We start from the raw sequence: 16,897 nt of genomic DNA on the forward strand, positions 1-16,897 counted from the left end.
TATGTGTACTTTTATTGTTTTGTTTTTGTTTTTTTTCCATAATAATATTTATTTATGGGTACAGTATATTTTTATTTTTTGGATTATTTTTTTAATTTTTTTTTATATTTTTACAAAAATTTTTTTCACTCTGACACTTTTCTTACTTTTACACATTGTCCCACTATGGGACTTTCAATTTTTTCAGTCTGATCGCCTGTATAGCATAGGGATGCTGCTGCATCCCTGTTCTATACAGCCTGGCAGCGCTGCACAGGCAGAAGTTACTTTGATCGCGCACTGCGCATGATCAAAGTGACTTCCGGATGTCATCATGACGACATCTGGGTCACCATGGCAACCACCAGGACTCTGCTCAGACAGCCCAGGATGCCGGAGAGGAGGTAAGTATCGGCGCTTACCTCCCCTTACCACCGGAATGCTACGATCGACTTCGATCGCAGCATTTCAGGGGTTAATGTGCAGGGAGCGGTGCGGGACTGCTTTTTGCACATAGTACCGGGTGTCAACTGTGACAATCGTAAAATAAAAACTTGGCACTTGTATTCTTCGTGCAAAACAAATGAATTTTTAATTGTTCAAAGAAATTCCAGAAATAATAAGATGTTTCGGTCAATCAGACCTTCATCAGTCATCTGGAGGCGATTGTACTGCCTGCTGCACCGCTAGGGAGATGTCTGCAGCATCCACTGGTCAGACATGTGGCGCCACGAAGAATACGGGTGCCAAGTTTTTCTTTTACTATTTACGGATTGGGGTCCTACTTGTGCACCGAAAGAAACCCAGAAGTGCAGTGTTTGTTCTCAGAGCTGTGACAATCAGCTGACACCCGGCGGCGATCGCCCCGCACCGCTTGTGTGCGGGCTCGATCACATTATGCTGTAATAGTACATCCCTGGCCCAATAGGCTCAGGGCACAAGGACATACTATTACCACATACGTCAGAAAGCCAATGAACCATTCAAAATATAAACTGATTAGCCAGCACTGTGCCCCCCCATTAGCTATAATCTCCACCACCCAATAAATATAAATTAATCAGTCTCTGTGACTCTCCCCCAATTGATTTGAAGGCTATGTGCACACTTTCTGTTTTTGTTGCTTTTTTTCCACATGGATATGTTGTGGAAAATATGCCGCATTTTAGACTACAAGCAAAGTGAATGATGTTTCTGAAGTCTCATGCAGCCGTTGCTTTTTTTTCGTTGCAGATTTGCAGCAGGTTAAAATATGCAGCATGTCAATTCTTTCAGCGTTTTTTACCCATACTAATGAGTTGGGCAAAATACACAACAAAAATGCATGTAAAATACATGGCAAAAAGACGTATTATACGCAGCGTATTTTCTTACCAACACATCAGGATTTGCAGCAGAATTTTTTGCTGCAAATCCTGAACATGTGCACACAGTCTTAGTCCTTATCCTTTGTCCTCTCGTCCATACGCAAATTCATTATAAGTCCCTGATAACGTAATAATGAATTAGGGGGTGGGAGAAACATTATCAGGGTTGTATAATGAAATGGGGGAGAGAGGATGCTATCAGGTAATAATCAAGCTTCCTGTAATAATGTGCCCCTTCCTGTGCCCCCTCTAGCCTCTTGCTGAGGTTATTGTGCCCCATCCTGGTCTCCTTCCTGGGGTTATTGTGCCCCCTCCTGGGGTATTGATACCCCCTCGTGGACCCTGCCTTGGGTTCCGGTGACCCATCCTGGCCCCCTCCTGGGGTTCTGGTGCCCCCTCCTGGGGTTATTTTGTCTCCTCCTGGGGTTCAGGTGCCTCCTTCTGGCCCCTTCTTGGGGTTTTGGTGCCCCTTTCCTGGGGTTCTGGTGTCCTATCCTAACCCCTTTCTGGGGTTATTTTGCCCCCTCCTGGGGTTATTGTGCTCCCTCCTAGCTCCTTTCAGGGGTACTGTGCACCCTCCTGGGGTTCTCGTGTCTCATCCTGGCCCCTTCCTAGGGTTAATGTGCTCCATCCTGGGCCTCTTCAGTCCCATCCTGGCCCCTTCCTGGGGTTCATTTGCTTTATCCTGTGTCCCATCCTGGCCCCTTCCTAATATAATGTTCCCTGTTCTCCTCTACATTAAAAAAAATCTCACCTTCATCTGCTCCCACGCTGTGCGCAGTACTCTTCTGCAGCCGGCGCAGGATCCGACAGCTGACTTCAACATCCCGCCATGGCGCATGTCGTCACGAGGTCGCGGGCACGCCGACGTCAGCTGCCGGCCTCTGATTGGTCGGCGGCTTGTATTGAAGCTCAGTGAGCCGGAGGGCCCCCTGTACCGCAATACATTTCAGCTGAATGTGCGTTCGCATATCCAGCTGAAATAGTCGCCTATGTCGGCGGGCCCCCTGCGCCTCCGATCCCCGATGCAGCTGCATCAGCGATATGTCCGCCTCTGCTGGTATTTATGTCCCTTATCCTGGGTCCCATCCTCATATATATGTTCCCCATCTTGGTATATTTGTCCCTTATCCTGGGCCCCACCTGGTATATATCTCTCATCCTAGTATAGATGCATTCACCATCCTGGTATATACAGTGGTGTGAAAAAGTGTTTGCCCCCTTCCTGATTTCTTATTCTTTTGCATGTTTGTCACACTTAAATGTTTCAGATCACAAAAAAATTTAAATATTAGACAAAGATAACACAAGTAAACACGAAATGCAGCTTTTAAATGAAGGTCTTTATTATTAAGGGAAAAAGAAATCCTAACCTACAGGACCCTGTGTGAAAAAGTGATTGCCCCCTAAACCTAATAACTGGTTGGGCAACCCTCAGCAGCAACAACTGCAATCAAGTGTTTGCGATAACTAGCAATGAGTCTTTTACAAGGCTCTGAAGGAATTTTGACCCACTCATCGTTGCAAAAGTGCTGGAATTCAACCACATTGGAGGGTTTCCAAGCATGAACTAACTGCCTTTTTAAGGTCATGCCACAGCATCTTAATCGGATTAAGGTCAGAACTTTGACTAGGCCACTCCAAAGTTTTAATCTTGTTTTTCTTAAGCCATTCAGAGGTGGATTACTAGTGTGTTTTGAATCATTGTCCTGCTGCATAACCCAAGTGCGCTTCAGTTTAAGGTCACAAACAGATGGCCAGACGTTCTCCTTCAGGATTTTTTGGTAGACAGCAGAATTTATGGTTCCATTTTCCACAGCAAGTCTTCCAGTTCCTGAAGCAGCAAAACAGCCGTAGACCATCACATTACCACCACCATATTTTACTGTTGGTATGATTTTCCTTTTCTGAAATGCTGTGCTACTTCTACGCCAGATTAATGGGACATACACCTTCCAAAAAGTTCCATTTTTGTCTCGTCAGTCCACAGAGTATTCTCCCAAAGTTCTTGGCGATCATCAAGATTTTTTCTGGCAAAACTGCGATGAGCCTTTATGTTCTTTTTTCTCAGCAGTGGTTTTTGTCTTGAAACACTGCCATGCATGGCATTTTTGCCCAATCTCTTTCATATGGTGGAGTCATGAACACTGACCTTAACTGAATAAAGTGAGGCCTGCAGTTCTTTGGATGTTGTTGTGGAGTCTTTTGTGACCTCTTGGATGAGTCGTCGCTGCATAGTTGGGGTAATTTTGGTCTGCCGGCCACTCCTGGGAAGGTTCACTACTGTTCCATGTTTTCGCCATTTGTGGATAATGGCCCTCACTGTTGTTCACTGGAGTCCCAAAGCTTTAGAAATGGCTTTATAACCTTTTTCAGACTGATAGATCTCAGTTACTTTGTTTCTAATTTGTTCTTGAATTTCTTTGGATTGCAGCATGATGTCTAGCTTTCAAAGTGCTTTTGGTCTACTTCATTTGACAGGCTTGTCCTGTTTAAGTGATTTCTTGATTGAGAACAGGGGTGGCAGTAATCAGGCCTGTGTTTGGCTAGGGAAATTGAACTTAGCTTCCCAAAGATGTGATAAACCACAGTTAATTTATGTTTTTCTTATGTCACTTTTTCACACACGGCCCTGTAGGTTCGGATTTATTTTTCCCTTAATAATAAAGACCTTCATTTAAAAGCTGCATTTCGTGTTTACTTGTGTTATCTTTGTCTAATATTTAAATTTTTTTGTGATCTGAAACATTTAAGTGTGACAAACATGCAAAAGAATAAGAAATCAGGAAGGGGACAAACACTTTTTCACACCACTGTATATCCCCCATCCTGGTATATTAGTCCCCCATTTTGTTGCTGTTCTTTAATGCATAGAAAAAAATAAACAATTGTACTCAACTTTCCTCGCTCCCCTGCCACGCGGCGTCCTCTTCTGAAGCCAGCAGCTGACTTCAGTGTGCAAGCAATGTGTGCGCATGCACCCCCAGTTATGTGCACTCCGACGTCAGCTGCTAGCCTCTGATTAGCTAGCAGCATTTATTGCAGTGCACTGACTTGGCGGGTCCCCTGCGCCGCCATACACTTTAGCTGAATGCGCATCTGAAGACGCACATCCAGTTGAAGTTTGCGCTGGCATCGGCGGGTCCCTCACTGGCATGGGCCCAGTCGCGATCTCTGCAACCACGATCGTTACGCCCCTGGACAGTATTGTATTATCATTGTGTTGTTGTTATGCTGCCTTGCAATAGGGTTTGTTCCTTTTAGAAATTGCTCTCCCTCTCTCCATTTGAATCTGATGTCAGTAACCCCTCCCTCCTTCTTCCTCATTCTGTATGTCAGCCATGTTAAGACACACACGTGTCTGCATCTCTGGTTCAGAATAAGTTATTTCTACCTATTCTAAGTGTGCATAACTACATGAATTCAGCTGGAAAATAAACCTTCTTCTGGAATCTTCACATGTGCCCCCTGCAGTCAAGTTCAAGCTCTCAGATGACATCACTTTGTGAGTAACAGTACATAGAGAGCCACAGAAATTGTCTCTCAAGCACCCCACATACTCAGCCTAGTTAACAGTGATCTACAGTTTCAAATGCAGCAGAGAGATCCAAGGAGAATCCAAAGAGAGTAGTCACCATTAGATTTAGATAATAATTGTCGTAGAGAAAAATTAAAAATCCATAAAGACATCTCCAGAGAGGTGACATATCACCCTCACATTGAACATATTTGATTAATTATAACAGGGTAAGTAAGAAACTAATTCTAACTTGGGAAGTGAGAGAGAACTGACACATCAACCTCAGTTGAAGTATGGACATCCTGCAGTGACCAGGTAATTACAACAGGAGATTGGCTCTGAAAATCAGTCACTAGGACTAGGATTCGTTTACTCAAAGGTGGAGAAGTGCACTTCCGAGGCAAGAGCTTCCTCTGTTCAAAGGGCTTGTCTGAGACACTTTGGAGCCAGTGGTCAGTGATGAATATTGGGGTTTGCATTTATCCGATATTTATGGGAGATATATTTTCAGCGTTGTAACAAAGGGATGAACATAACACATTCAGTCACATCACCATAAGGCCATTCTAACCCCTTCAAATTAATATTGGGACAATGGATGATGCTATCCTTGCCATTTTTCATCTATATAGAAACATAAAATCGCAAAAGGAAACATGACTACAATTTCTTCAGCTTGGGGCCTCCAGGGGCGAAGATATCCTGAAAGTTAAGGATCTCATAAACTTCTAAAAGGCCTAACACATCCCACAACCAGCCCTCATATGAGCTCACCAAGGGGAAGTATGTGGGTGTAACCTTGATCTAATAAAAAACAGAGTTTGAGTTTCTGTCATTGTTCATTTCTGGATGACATAGTTTGCTTTGAGAGTGTTCCATTTTCCTAATCAGAGTGCTACCCTCCATAAAGATACGAGCCATTCCTGCAACATCAGGTTTAGTACTTTTTCTTTTGTTATCCCTTTTATGGTATGTAATTGTATATACTGTATTGTTTTGTTCCCATTTTGTATCATCTTTGCATATTTTTTATAAACAATGCCTATCTTTCCAGATTAAATATATAAAATTTAATAGCTCTGTTCTTCTTGCTCTGTAAACCGCACCCTTGAAGCCATACTCTACCATGGGTGTATGTATAATGGCCTGTATAAATGATTGGTGGTGGCAGCTAGTAGTTCCCTTTGTTATTGTGGAGCTGGTAGCGATTGTATCGGGGTATATATATATATATTCCATGCGTTGGAATCGTAGGTATATATACCATATGCTCACTGTGAGTTCCCCAATAACCGGCCTAGTAGTGGAAGCAACCGCAGCCTCGTCCATCACTTGTCAGTCAATTGCATAATTGTCCTGACGATTGTAGACAGTGGAGTCGCATCCCCTGACAAATAGGTGGCAGCTGTGGGATCTGCACGATCCTTCCGGTGTTATCCGTGACAATAATTTATCCTTAAAATACACAGTTAGAACACCTGCATGAAAAACAGATATCTGACTGAAGCCTAAATTTCAGGGTTTGGTTGGCTTTAATGTGCTTTTAGAGAATCAGTGCTTAAGGATGTTTAGTGATGATGTGATGTGGTTTATTAGAATTAAAGCAATTACAGCAATGCACGGACTAGCTGCAGGTCTCCTAACCCGATCATGGCAGCCTCAAAGAAATATGTGAAGCTGTCACACTCGTCGGGAGACACATGGCCAGTTTGTGCATTAGTGGTCTGAGCTCGGACTGATTGGCACGAACATCTGAATGAGCCCTTAACTATAACAATTCAATGATTTCACTGCTAGTCTAATTTCAGAATGTCACATCCTTCCATATTGTTGTCATTTCAGGGTGGAATTTTTTTTTAAAAGGGAATCTGTTAGTAGGTTTATGATGCCCGATCAGAGGGAAGATAATAATGATAGAGATCAGGATTCCAATGATATACTGTTTACTGTGTTACTATCTGTAGTTTTCATAAAATCACACCTCTGTCAGCTGCAGTGGGAGCCTACCCTGGTATTCATAACTGTCAGCTTCACCAAACCCTCTGACTGCTGATTGACAGCTTTTTCCCTATGCTGTGTGAAGCGAGAAAGCAGAAATAATCAAGGACTCTAAAATTGAGCTCCCACTGCAGCTGATGAAGTGTGTTTTTTGAGATCTAAAGTAAGAAACCAAGCAAGTAATACACCAATAATATCAGATTTGCTGTCACTATTGTATGACTCCCTTAGATCAGGCAGCATAAAGCTGATGACAAGTTCTCTTTAAAACAGCACAATAAAAATAAAGTACAAGCATCCCAGTCATCACAATGAAAAGATTGCAGAAGCAATGTACCAATATAACTCATTTTTAAAGCTGCCCTGTTTTGCACCTATCAGCCCCCTCAAACCCCTCCCAAAGGATGTCCCTCTCGGCTGTATTTATCCTCCAGCTGCCATTGGAACTAACCATCCTGCTGTAGTTCCAGTATTCCTGGTCAATCATGAGCAGCGCAATGTACACTGTCCATTTTAGGACATGATCAGATATCAAAATCAAACATCAGAATGATGTCAGTTTGAGGCTAAATACCCTGTCTGACAAGTGATTCTGACAAATGATTCTAACAAGTGACTTTGATAAGTGACTTTTACAACTGTAGTAATAATAATAAAAAAAATACAGTCACTGTTATCTGATGGGACTTGAACCCAAAATTCTGTGTCCAGAAGCCAGTGCACTAACCACTGAGTTATTAACTCAGTTGAAGAAACTGTAACGGGTCTGGGAGGTGGAACCTCTGTGCAACTATACAAGGGGGCAGTCCTTGTAAGGAAGCGGGTGGCTCCCAGGGAAGACGGGCAGGTAGTCACGGCAAGTGACAGGGACAGTCTCTGGGTAGAGGGGCAGGTAGTCACGGCAAGTGACAGGGACAGTCTCTGGGTAGAAGGGCAGCGGGCTGGTGGCTGGTGAGTGCTCCCAGGTGAGCGGGCGAGAGTCTCTGGACAGGCAGGTGGTCACGGCAAGTGACGGCAGAACCTCCAGGTAGACTAGCAGACAGGTAGCGGGTGGACGCTCCCAGGTGAGCGGGCAAGAGTCTCTGGACAGGCAGGTGGTCACGGCAAGTGACGGCAGAGCCTCCAGGTAGGCTAGCAGGCAGGTAGCAGGTGAGCGCTCCCAGGTGAGCGGGCAAGAGTCTCTGGACAGGCAGGTGGTCACGGCAAGTGATGGCAGAGCCTCCAGGTAGGCTAGCAGGCAAGTAACAGGTGAGCGCTCCCAGGTGAGCGGGCAGGCTGGTCCAAAGACAGACTGACAGGTGTCGGAGAGCAGACCGTCGGACCGCAGGCTTGCAAGCTGGTAAGCGGATATCAGGCAGGTATCAAGCAGGAATCTGGCAGATGACTGGCAGGTAACAGGCAGGAATCAGGCAGGTGACTGGCAGGTCACTGGCAACGGGACCTGAGGGCTGAAGCAGAGTGAAGGCTTTGCAACAACATTGCTCGGGCACCTCCATTTTGGAGGAGGTGCCTTATATATGGAGAGGTCCTCCGGCCATTGGCCGGGGACTCCTTAGGACGGCGCGCGCGGCCCCTTTAAGAGAGGGGGAGCGCGCGCGCCCTAAGCACAGAGGCCGGGAAGCAGCGCGCGCTGCCAGCAGAGCGGGAGGAAGCCGCCGGGCACGGAGCGGAGAGGTGAGGGGAACGGCGTCCCTGCCTAGCAGGGGGCAGGGACGCCGACGCTACAGTACCCCCCCCTTTAGGCCCCCCCTTTTTTAGGCCAGAGAGAAATTTAGCAAGGATGAGAGGGGCATGGATGTTCTCCCGGGGCTCCCATGTTCTCTCCTCAGGACCAAACCCCTTCCAATCTACCAAAAAAAAGGTCTTTCCTCTTACCCTCTTAGTGGCCAGAATACTCTCTACCTCAAAGACGTCTTCAGCGGAAACCGGAGCAGGAGGAGTACCTGGATTGTTGGAAAAAGAGTTAAAGACAACGGGTTTGAGGAGAGATACGTGGAAGGAGTTGGGAATCCGTAAGGTGGCCAGGAGTTTTAATTTGTAGGCCACTGGATTAATTTGCCTGAGGATTTCGAAAGGACCGATGAAGCGAGGACCTAACTTGTAGGAGGGTATCTTGAGCCGTACATGTTTGGAAGAGAGCCAAACCTTGTCTCCCGGACGGAATTGAGGCGGATCCAGACGTCTCTTGTCAGCATAACGCTTCATCCGCTCGGAGGACTGAAGAAGTGCAGACCTGGTACTCTCCCAAATGGTAGAAAACTCGCTGACAAGAGACTGCGCGGCAGGGTTGTCCACAGAGGCGGAGACGGGAAACGGAATCCGGAGGTGCTGGCCATAGACAATAAAGAACGGGGACTTGGAAGAGGATTCGCTCTCGTGGTTATTATAAGAGAACTCGGCCCAAGGAAGGAGGTCCACCCAATCAGAATGGTGGGCATTAACAAAGTGCCGGAGATAGCTGGTAAGGATCTGATTGATCCGCTCCACTTGACCATTGGACTGAGGGTGGTAAGCGGAGGAGAAGTCCAGGGTGACGTCCAGCAGTTTACATGTGGCTCTCCAGAAGCGTGAGGTAAACTGAACTCCTCGATCCGACACGATGTGGAGGGGTAGGCCATGGAGATGGAAGATATGGCGAATAAAGTCCTTAGCCAGCTCAGGTGCAGACGGAAGACCAGGCAGGGGAATGAAGTGGGCCATTTTAGAGAAGCGGTCCGCGACCACCCAAATGACAGTACACCCGGCAGAGACAGGAAGAAAGGGAATGAAGTCCATAGCGATGTGTTGCCACGGGGCAACAGGTATGGGAAGCGGCAGGAGATGACCAGCTGGTAAGTGTCTGGGAACTTTGTTGCGGCCACAAGATGAACAGGCAGAGACGAAGTCTACCACATCCTTACGCAGGGTAGACCACCAGCTGTTATGTTCTGCTACCAGAGCTAAGGAAAGAGAGGAGATCTGTCCCTACGATAGAACTCAGCTTAATCCCTACGATGTAACAGGGGACCTGATCCTGCGATCAGACCTGCTAAAGTCCTAAGTGTAACATACCTGGCGGCGTCCTTGCATGGTGGTCCATCTCCCACTGTGCAAGAGCGCGCACTTGATCTCCAGTCCAGAATGTCTCTCTGGCTTCCCTCCTTGCTGTCTGTTTGTCTGTTTTGGCTGCATAGGGCGACGCCCGCTGAACTTCCTGTTTCTTGTACCTGCTGCGGACACGCCCCTGTTGCACCTTCAGCCTATTGCTGTCCATCTTTGGGTATTTATACCACCTTCTTCCTCAAGATGGCGCCTGAGCATTGTGTCCTGTCAGTCGGCTTTTTGTCTCTGACATGCCAGGTCCTATCCTGTTTTCCTGCCTGTTTTCCAGTTCTGTCTGAACTGTGGTCTGTTCTTGTGAACACGCTTCTTGCCTGTTCTTTCGCCTTCTAAGGGCCGTATTCCTAGATCTGCCTGTCTGTGCCTTGCGGTATCTGTTCCCGTCTGAACAGAGTCCTGTTTGTGTCTCTGCCTTGCGGTATCTGTTCCCGTCTAAACAGAGTCCTGTTTGTGTCCCTGCCTTGCGGTATCTGTTCCTGTCTGAACTGAGTCCTGTCTATGTCTCCTGCCTTGCGGTGTCAGTTCCCGTGTCTGAACTGAGTCCTGTCTGTGTACTCTTGCCTGCTGCCTTTCCTGGAGGCTGTATTTCCAGGCCTGTCTGAACACGCTCCTAGCCTGTTCCTCCCGCCTTCTAGGGGCCGATTACCTAGATCCGTTCCTGTATCTTGTCTGTCCTGTCTGAACACGCTCCTTGCCTGTTCGTACCGCCTCTCTGGGGGCCATATTCCCAGACCCGCTCCTATATCCCGCTGCAGTGTCGGTCTCTTTCGTACACTCAGTTCCAGTCTGAACTCTCTCCTATCCTTTACCTGTTTTGCCTCTATGTCCGTTCCTTTCCTTTTTCTGCAGAGTCTGAACTCGTACCTAACTCCTGCTTGTTGTCTCTGTACTCCTGTTTGTGAGTTTGTGGTCCACTTGCTACTTCACTGCAAATACCCTGTGGGTATCTGGCTCTGCCTTTCCCTTCCTGTCTGTTCCGTGTGAACAGAGCCCTGTCCGTCCTGCTCTGACTCCTTGCTCACTGCTCCGGCAGCCTTGCTCCGCTCTGACCCTTTTGCTCACTGCTCCGGCAGCCTTGCTCCGCTCTGACCCTTTTGCTCACTGCTCCGGCAGTCCTGTCCTGCCCTGCTTCTGCCCACTGCTCCGGCAGTCCTGTCCTGCCCTGCTTCTGCCCGCTGCTCCGGCAGTCCTGTCCTGCCCTGCTTCTGCCCGCTGCTCCGGCAGTCCTGTCCTGCCCTGCTTCTGCCCGCTGCTCCGGCAGTCCTGTCCTGCCCTGCTTCTGCCCGCTGCTCCGGCAGTCCTGTCCTGCCCTGCTTCTGCCCGCTGCTCCGGCAGTCCTGTCCTGCCCTGCTTCTGCCCGCTGCTCCGGCAGTCCTGTCCTGCCCTGCTTCTGCCCGCTGCTCCGGCAGTCCTGTCCTGCCCTGCTTCTGCCCGCTGCTCCGGCAGTCCTGTCCTGCCCTGCTTCTGCCCGCTACTCCGGCAGTCCTGTCCTGCCCTGCTTCTGCCCGCTGCTCCGGCAGTCCTGTCCTGCCCTGCTTGTGCTCGCTGCTCCTGCAGCCCCGTCCTGCTCTGTTCTTGCCCACCGCTTTGGGCGTTCCCTCTCTGCTGTGGTTGTCTACCGCATCTGCGGTTCTGTGACCCAGTCTGTACTGGGTCTTAACCTTTCTGTGCTCCAGCCCGTCCTTTCGGCCAGTACCTCCCTGCCTGCATACTCGCCTGTATCCACCCATCTGCATACCTGCCGTGTTTGCTTACATCCACCAGTCTGTGCCAGCCTAACCTGCCTGTTCCAGTAATCCCAGTGTGGGTCAACCCCCGTGTCCGGAGTTTGACCTGGAGTAGCACCTGGTCCCTCTGCCCGGTTTCTCCCTGGTGCACTGGCGTCGTATGCCGTCGTGCCACCTTGGTCGGATCGGCCAGATACTTAGTCACGCCCCTCCAGGCATTCTCCGGTCCATGGTCCAGTGGAACCACAACACCCGCACACGCCAGTCAGTCCGGGCGTGTGCATAACAGTATGCTCAGGCCATGGTTCCCGTTGAGCCCCACGGCCTTCGCTCTCTGAGAAGTTTTCCAGCGAATACATGCATTAAAAATAAATAAATAAAAATTATTTTTTTTTCTCAGCTGAGTTCCAGGCGAATTACGCACCCGTCCAGATGGATCTATCTGCTCTCGTTCCTGCGGATCCGCCACGTTACTATGGGGATCCAAGACAAAGTCGTGCATTTGTGGAGCAATGCATGCTACACTTCAAGTTCTACCCTCTATGTTTTCCCACCGATCGGGTTAAGGTGGCATTCATTATGTCTTACCTGGCGGGTGATGCCTTGGAATGGATCAACCCCCTATATGAAACACAGGATCCGATCCTCCTGGACCTAATGGCCTTCCTGGTGGCCTTTCTAATGGTCTTCGATGATCCTAACCCGGAGGCTCCTGCTGAAGCTTCACCTCCCAATATCCCGGAGCAGCCCCGATGGGTAATGTGTGTGGGTAGCGCAATAGTCCTCCAGCCCAATGAGACTACTGCCCACCCAGAATCCTCACAGGGTGACTACGCTTTCCGGAATACTTCTCCCAACCTCAAGAGGCAGTCCAGACGTGCTAGACGTAGAGGCAAGCCGTCACGCCAGGGTCTGTCCTCTCTGAGACCTCCTGACCCCAACCTTGAAGTCCATACTGAAGCTTCATCTCCCTGTATCCCGGAGAAGCCCCAACGGGTAATGTGCGTGGGTAGTGCTCCGGTTCTCCTGCCCGAAGAGACTTCTGCCCATCCAGACTCCACACAGGAGAACTTCCTGCACCCGGCATCAGATGCTTCACCCACTTTAACCGGTGTGCATGTCCAAGGATGCTCCAAAGCTGTGGTTACCTCTGAGTCTGTGCACCTCTACTACCTGGCGGAGGACCCCCTGTTGCCTCCTGAATCCTCCGGGATACCACTCGATGACAAATGGAGAGAGACTTCTCTACACTCGGTACTCGATACTTTGTCCGCTTCGTCCTGTGAGCCTGACAATGGGTACCCCAAAGTGGTAGTTACCCCCGAGTCTCTACACCCCTCCGACCAGGCGGAGGACCTCCAGTTGTCTCCAGAACCCTTCGGGGTGCTACCTGGTAGCGAAAGGACAGAGACTCTCCTTTACTCTGTACCTGATACCTCGCTCGCTTCGTCCAGTGAGTCCAACCTAGTGTACTCCGAAGCAGAGGTTACTCCCGAGTCTCTACACCCCTCCGACCAGGCGGAGGACCTCCAGTTGTCTCCAGAACCCTTCGGGGTGCCACCTGGTGGTGAATGGACAGAGACTTTCCTATATCCTGGATCTGATACCTCGCTTGCTTCGTCCAGTGAGTCCGACCTTGTGTACTCTGAAGCAGAGGTTACCCTTGAGTCTCTACACCCCTCTGACCAGGCGGAGGACCTCCAGTTGTCTCCAGAACCCTTCGGGGTGCCACCTGGTGGTGAATGGACAGAGACTTTCCTATCCTCGGTACCCGATACCTCGCCTGCTTCCTCCAGTGAGTCCGACCTAGTGTACTCTGAAGCAGATGTTTTCTCTGAGCCTCTGCACTCTTCTGACCCGGCGGAGGACCTCCAGTTGTTTCCTGAATTCTCCGGGGTACCACCAGATAATAAAGAGACAGTGACTTTTCCTCATTATGTACCTGATAACCCGTCTATTTCTTCCTGTGAGCTTGACAAGATGTACCTCGAAGCAGAGATTACCCCCAAGTCTCTGTCCCCCTCCAACCCGGTGAGGGACTTCCAGTTGTCTCCTGTACCCTCTGGGGTGCCACCTGAAAATATGTGGAGAGAGACTTCCTTGTGTGCTGTTCCTGGTACTCCACCCGTTTCGTCTGTTGTTAAGGATGGCTGGATAGGAGGTAGCATCCTAGCTAACCAGATGAGATCAATTTTTCCTGTGGACAGTGGAAGTGATCTCCTTGAAGTGAACGACTGGTCCTCGAATTCCCTGCGGAAGATTCTGGCAGGCCTGAAGAAGAGGGGGAGTAAGGGGGGGGGTACTGTAACATACCTGGCGGCGTCCTTGCATGGTGGTCCATCTCCCACTGTGCAAGAGCGCGCACTTGATCTCCAGTCCAGAATGTCTCTCTGGCTTCCCTCCTTGCTGTCTGTTTGTCTGTTTTGGCTGCATAGGGCGACGCCCGCTGAACTTCCTGTTTCTTGTACCTGCTGCGGACACGCCCCTGTTGCACCTTCAGCCTATTGCTGTCCATCTTTGGGTATTTATACCACCTTCTTCCTCAAGATGGCGCCTGAGCATTGTGTCCTGTCAGTCGGCTTTTTGTCTCTGACATGCCAGGTCCTATCCTGTTTTCCTGCCTGTTTTCCAGTTCTGTCTGAACTGTGGTCTGTTCTTGTGAACACGCTTCTTGCCTGTTCTTTCGCCTTCTAAGGGCCGTATTCCTAGATCTGCCTGTCTGTGCCTTGCGGTATCTGTTCCCGTCTGAACAGAGTCCTGTTTGTGTCTCTGCCTTGCGGTATCTGTTCCCGTCTAAACAGAGTCCTGTTTGTGTCCCTGCCTTGCGGTATCTGTTCCTGTCTGAACTGAGTCCTGTCTATGTCTCCTGCCTTGCGGTGTCAGTTCCCGTGTCTGAACTGAGTCCTGTCTGTGTACTCTTGCCTGCTGCCTTTCCTGGAGGCTGTATTTCCAGGCCTGTCTGAACACGCTCCTAGCCTGTTCCTCCCGCCTTCTAGGGGCCGATTACCTAGATCCGTTCCTGTATCTTGTCTGTCCTGTCTGAACACGCTCCTTGCCTGTCCGTACCGCCTCTCTGGGGGCCGTATTCCCAGACCCGCTCCTGTATCCCGCTGCAGTGTCGGTCTATTTCGTACACTCAGTTCCAGTCTGAACTCTCTCCTATCCTTTACCTGTTTTGCCTCTATGTCCGTTCCTTTCCTTTTTCTGCAGAGTCTGAACTCGTACCTAACTCCTGCTTGTTGTCTCTGTACTCCTGTTTGTGAGTTTGTGGTCCACTTGCTACTTCACTGCAAATACCCTGTGGGTATCTGGCTCTGCCTTTCCCTTCCTGTCTGTTCCGTGTGAACAGAGCCCTGTCCGTCCTGCTCTGACTCCTTGCTCACTGCTCCGGCAGCCTTGCTCCGCTCTGACCCTTTTGCTCACTGCTCCGGCAGCCTTGCTCCGCTCTGACCCTTTTGTTCACTGCTCCGGCAGTCCTGTCCTGCCCTGCTTCTGCCCACTGCTCCGGCAGTCCTGTCCTGCCCTGCTTCTGCCCGCTGCTCCGGCAGTCCTGTCCTGCCCTGCTTCTGCCCGCTGCTCCGGCAGTCCTGTCCTGCCCTGCTTCTGCCCGCTGCTCCGGCAGTCCTGTCCTGCCCTGCTTCTGCCCGCTGCTCCGGCAGTCCTGTCCTGCCCTGCTTCTGCCCGCTGCTCCGGCAGTCCTGTCCTGCCCTGCTTCTGCCCGCTGCTCCGGCAGTCCTGTCCTGCCCTGCTTCTGCCCGCTGCTCCGGCAGTCCTGTCCTGCCCTGCTTCTGCCCGCTGCTCCGGCAGTCCTGTCCTGCCCTGCTTCTGCCCGCTGCTCCGGCAGTCCTGTCCTGCCCTGCTTCTGCCCGCTGCTCCGGCAGTCCTGTCCTGCCCTGCTTCTGCCCGCTGCTCCGGCAGTCCTGTCCTGCCCTGCTTGTGCTCGCTGCTCCTGCAGCCCCGTCCTGCTCTGTTCTTGCCCACCGCTTTGGGCGTTCCCTCTCTGCTGTGGTTGTCTACCGCATCTGCGGTTCTGTGACCCAGTCTGTACTGGGTCTTAACCTTTCTGTGCTCCAGCCCGTCCTTTCGGCCAGTACCTCCCTGCCTGCATACTCGCCTGTATCCACCCATCTGCATACCTGCCGTGTTTGCTTACATCCACCAGTCTGTGCCAGCCTAACCTGCCTGTTCCAGTAATCCCAGTGTGGGTCAACCCCCGTGTCCGGAGTTTGACCTGGAGTAGCACCTGGTCCCTCTGCCCGGTTTCTCCCTGGTGCACTGGCGTCGTATGCCGTCGTGCCACCTTGGTCGGATCGGCCAGATACTTAGTCACGCCCCTCCAGGCACTCTCCGGTCCATGGTCCAGTGGAACCACAACACCGGCACACGCCAGTCAGTCCGGGCATGTGCATAACACTAAGCTAGTCTGTACGGAGACCTATAGATGTGGGGAAGGAATCCCTACAAGTACTAAGGACTGGGAGGAAAATGGGACACCTCCTAACAGAAATAGTAGCAGACAGACGAACAAACAAAATATATAGAACATAGAGGTCCGTAGACCAAGCAAACTAACAGAGTTAGATACAGAGCACAGGCTAGCTAGAAAGTAGTTATACAATGAAGTCCAGCAAAGCCAGAAGGGCGGAGCAGGATTAAATAGGCCAACAAGGTCATGTGACCAGCAAAGGAAAAAAACTAAGAACAAGGTTCTAACAGTACCCCCCCTTCTAAGAGGATCCTCCGGATCCCCTAGGACCAGGCTTATCAGGAAATCTCCTGTGAAATGCTCTGATAAGTCTGGACGCGGAAACATCATCCGACCTCACCCAAGAGTTATCCTCGGGTCCGAAACCTTTCCAGGCCACAAGATACTGCAAACTACCTCTATACTGTCTAGAGTTACGGATGCGAGAAATTTCATATTCCCCGTCCTCCACCACCGGAGGAACAGAGGCAGAGGCGTCACAATCCGATACAACAGCTTTTTTCAACAGAGAGACCTGAAATACCGGATTAATTCTCCAGGAGGTAGGAACCTCCAACCTAACAGCAGATTGGTTGACAACCTGAAGCATCTTAAAGGGCCCTACAAACTTGGGACCCAATTTCTTAGAAGGAATCCTCAACCGCAGATTCCTAGAGGACAACCAAACCATGTCACCAACAGCGAACAAAACCTCCTGTCGTTTCCTATCAAAGTAGTCTTT

This window comes from Phyllobates terribilis, unplaced genomic scaffold (genome assembly GCF_046119375.1).
Source record: "Phyllobates terribilis strain yellow unplaced genomic scaffold, ASM4611937v1 Scaffold_1__5_contigs__length_1240528914, whole genome shotgun sequence".
NCBI lineage: Eukaryota > Metazoa > Chordata > Amphibia > Anura > Dendrobatidae > Phyllobates > Phyllobates terribilis.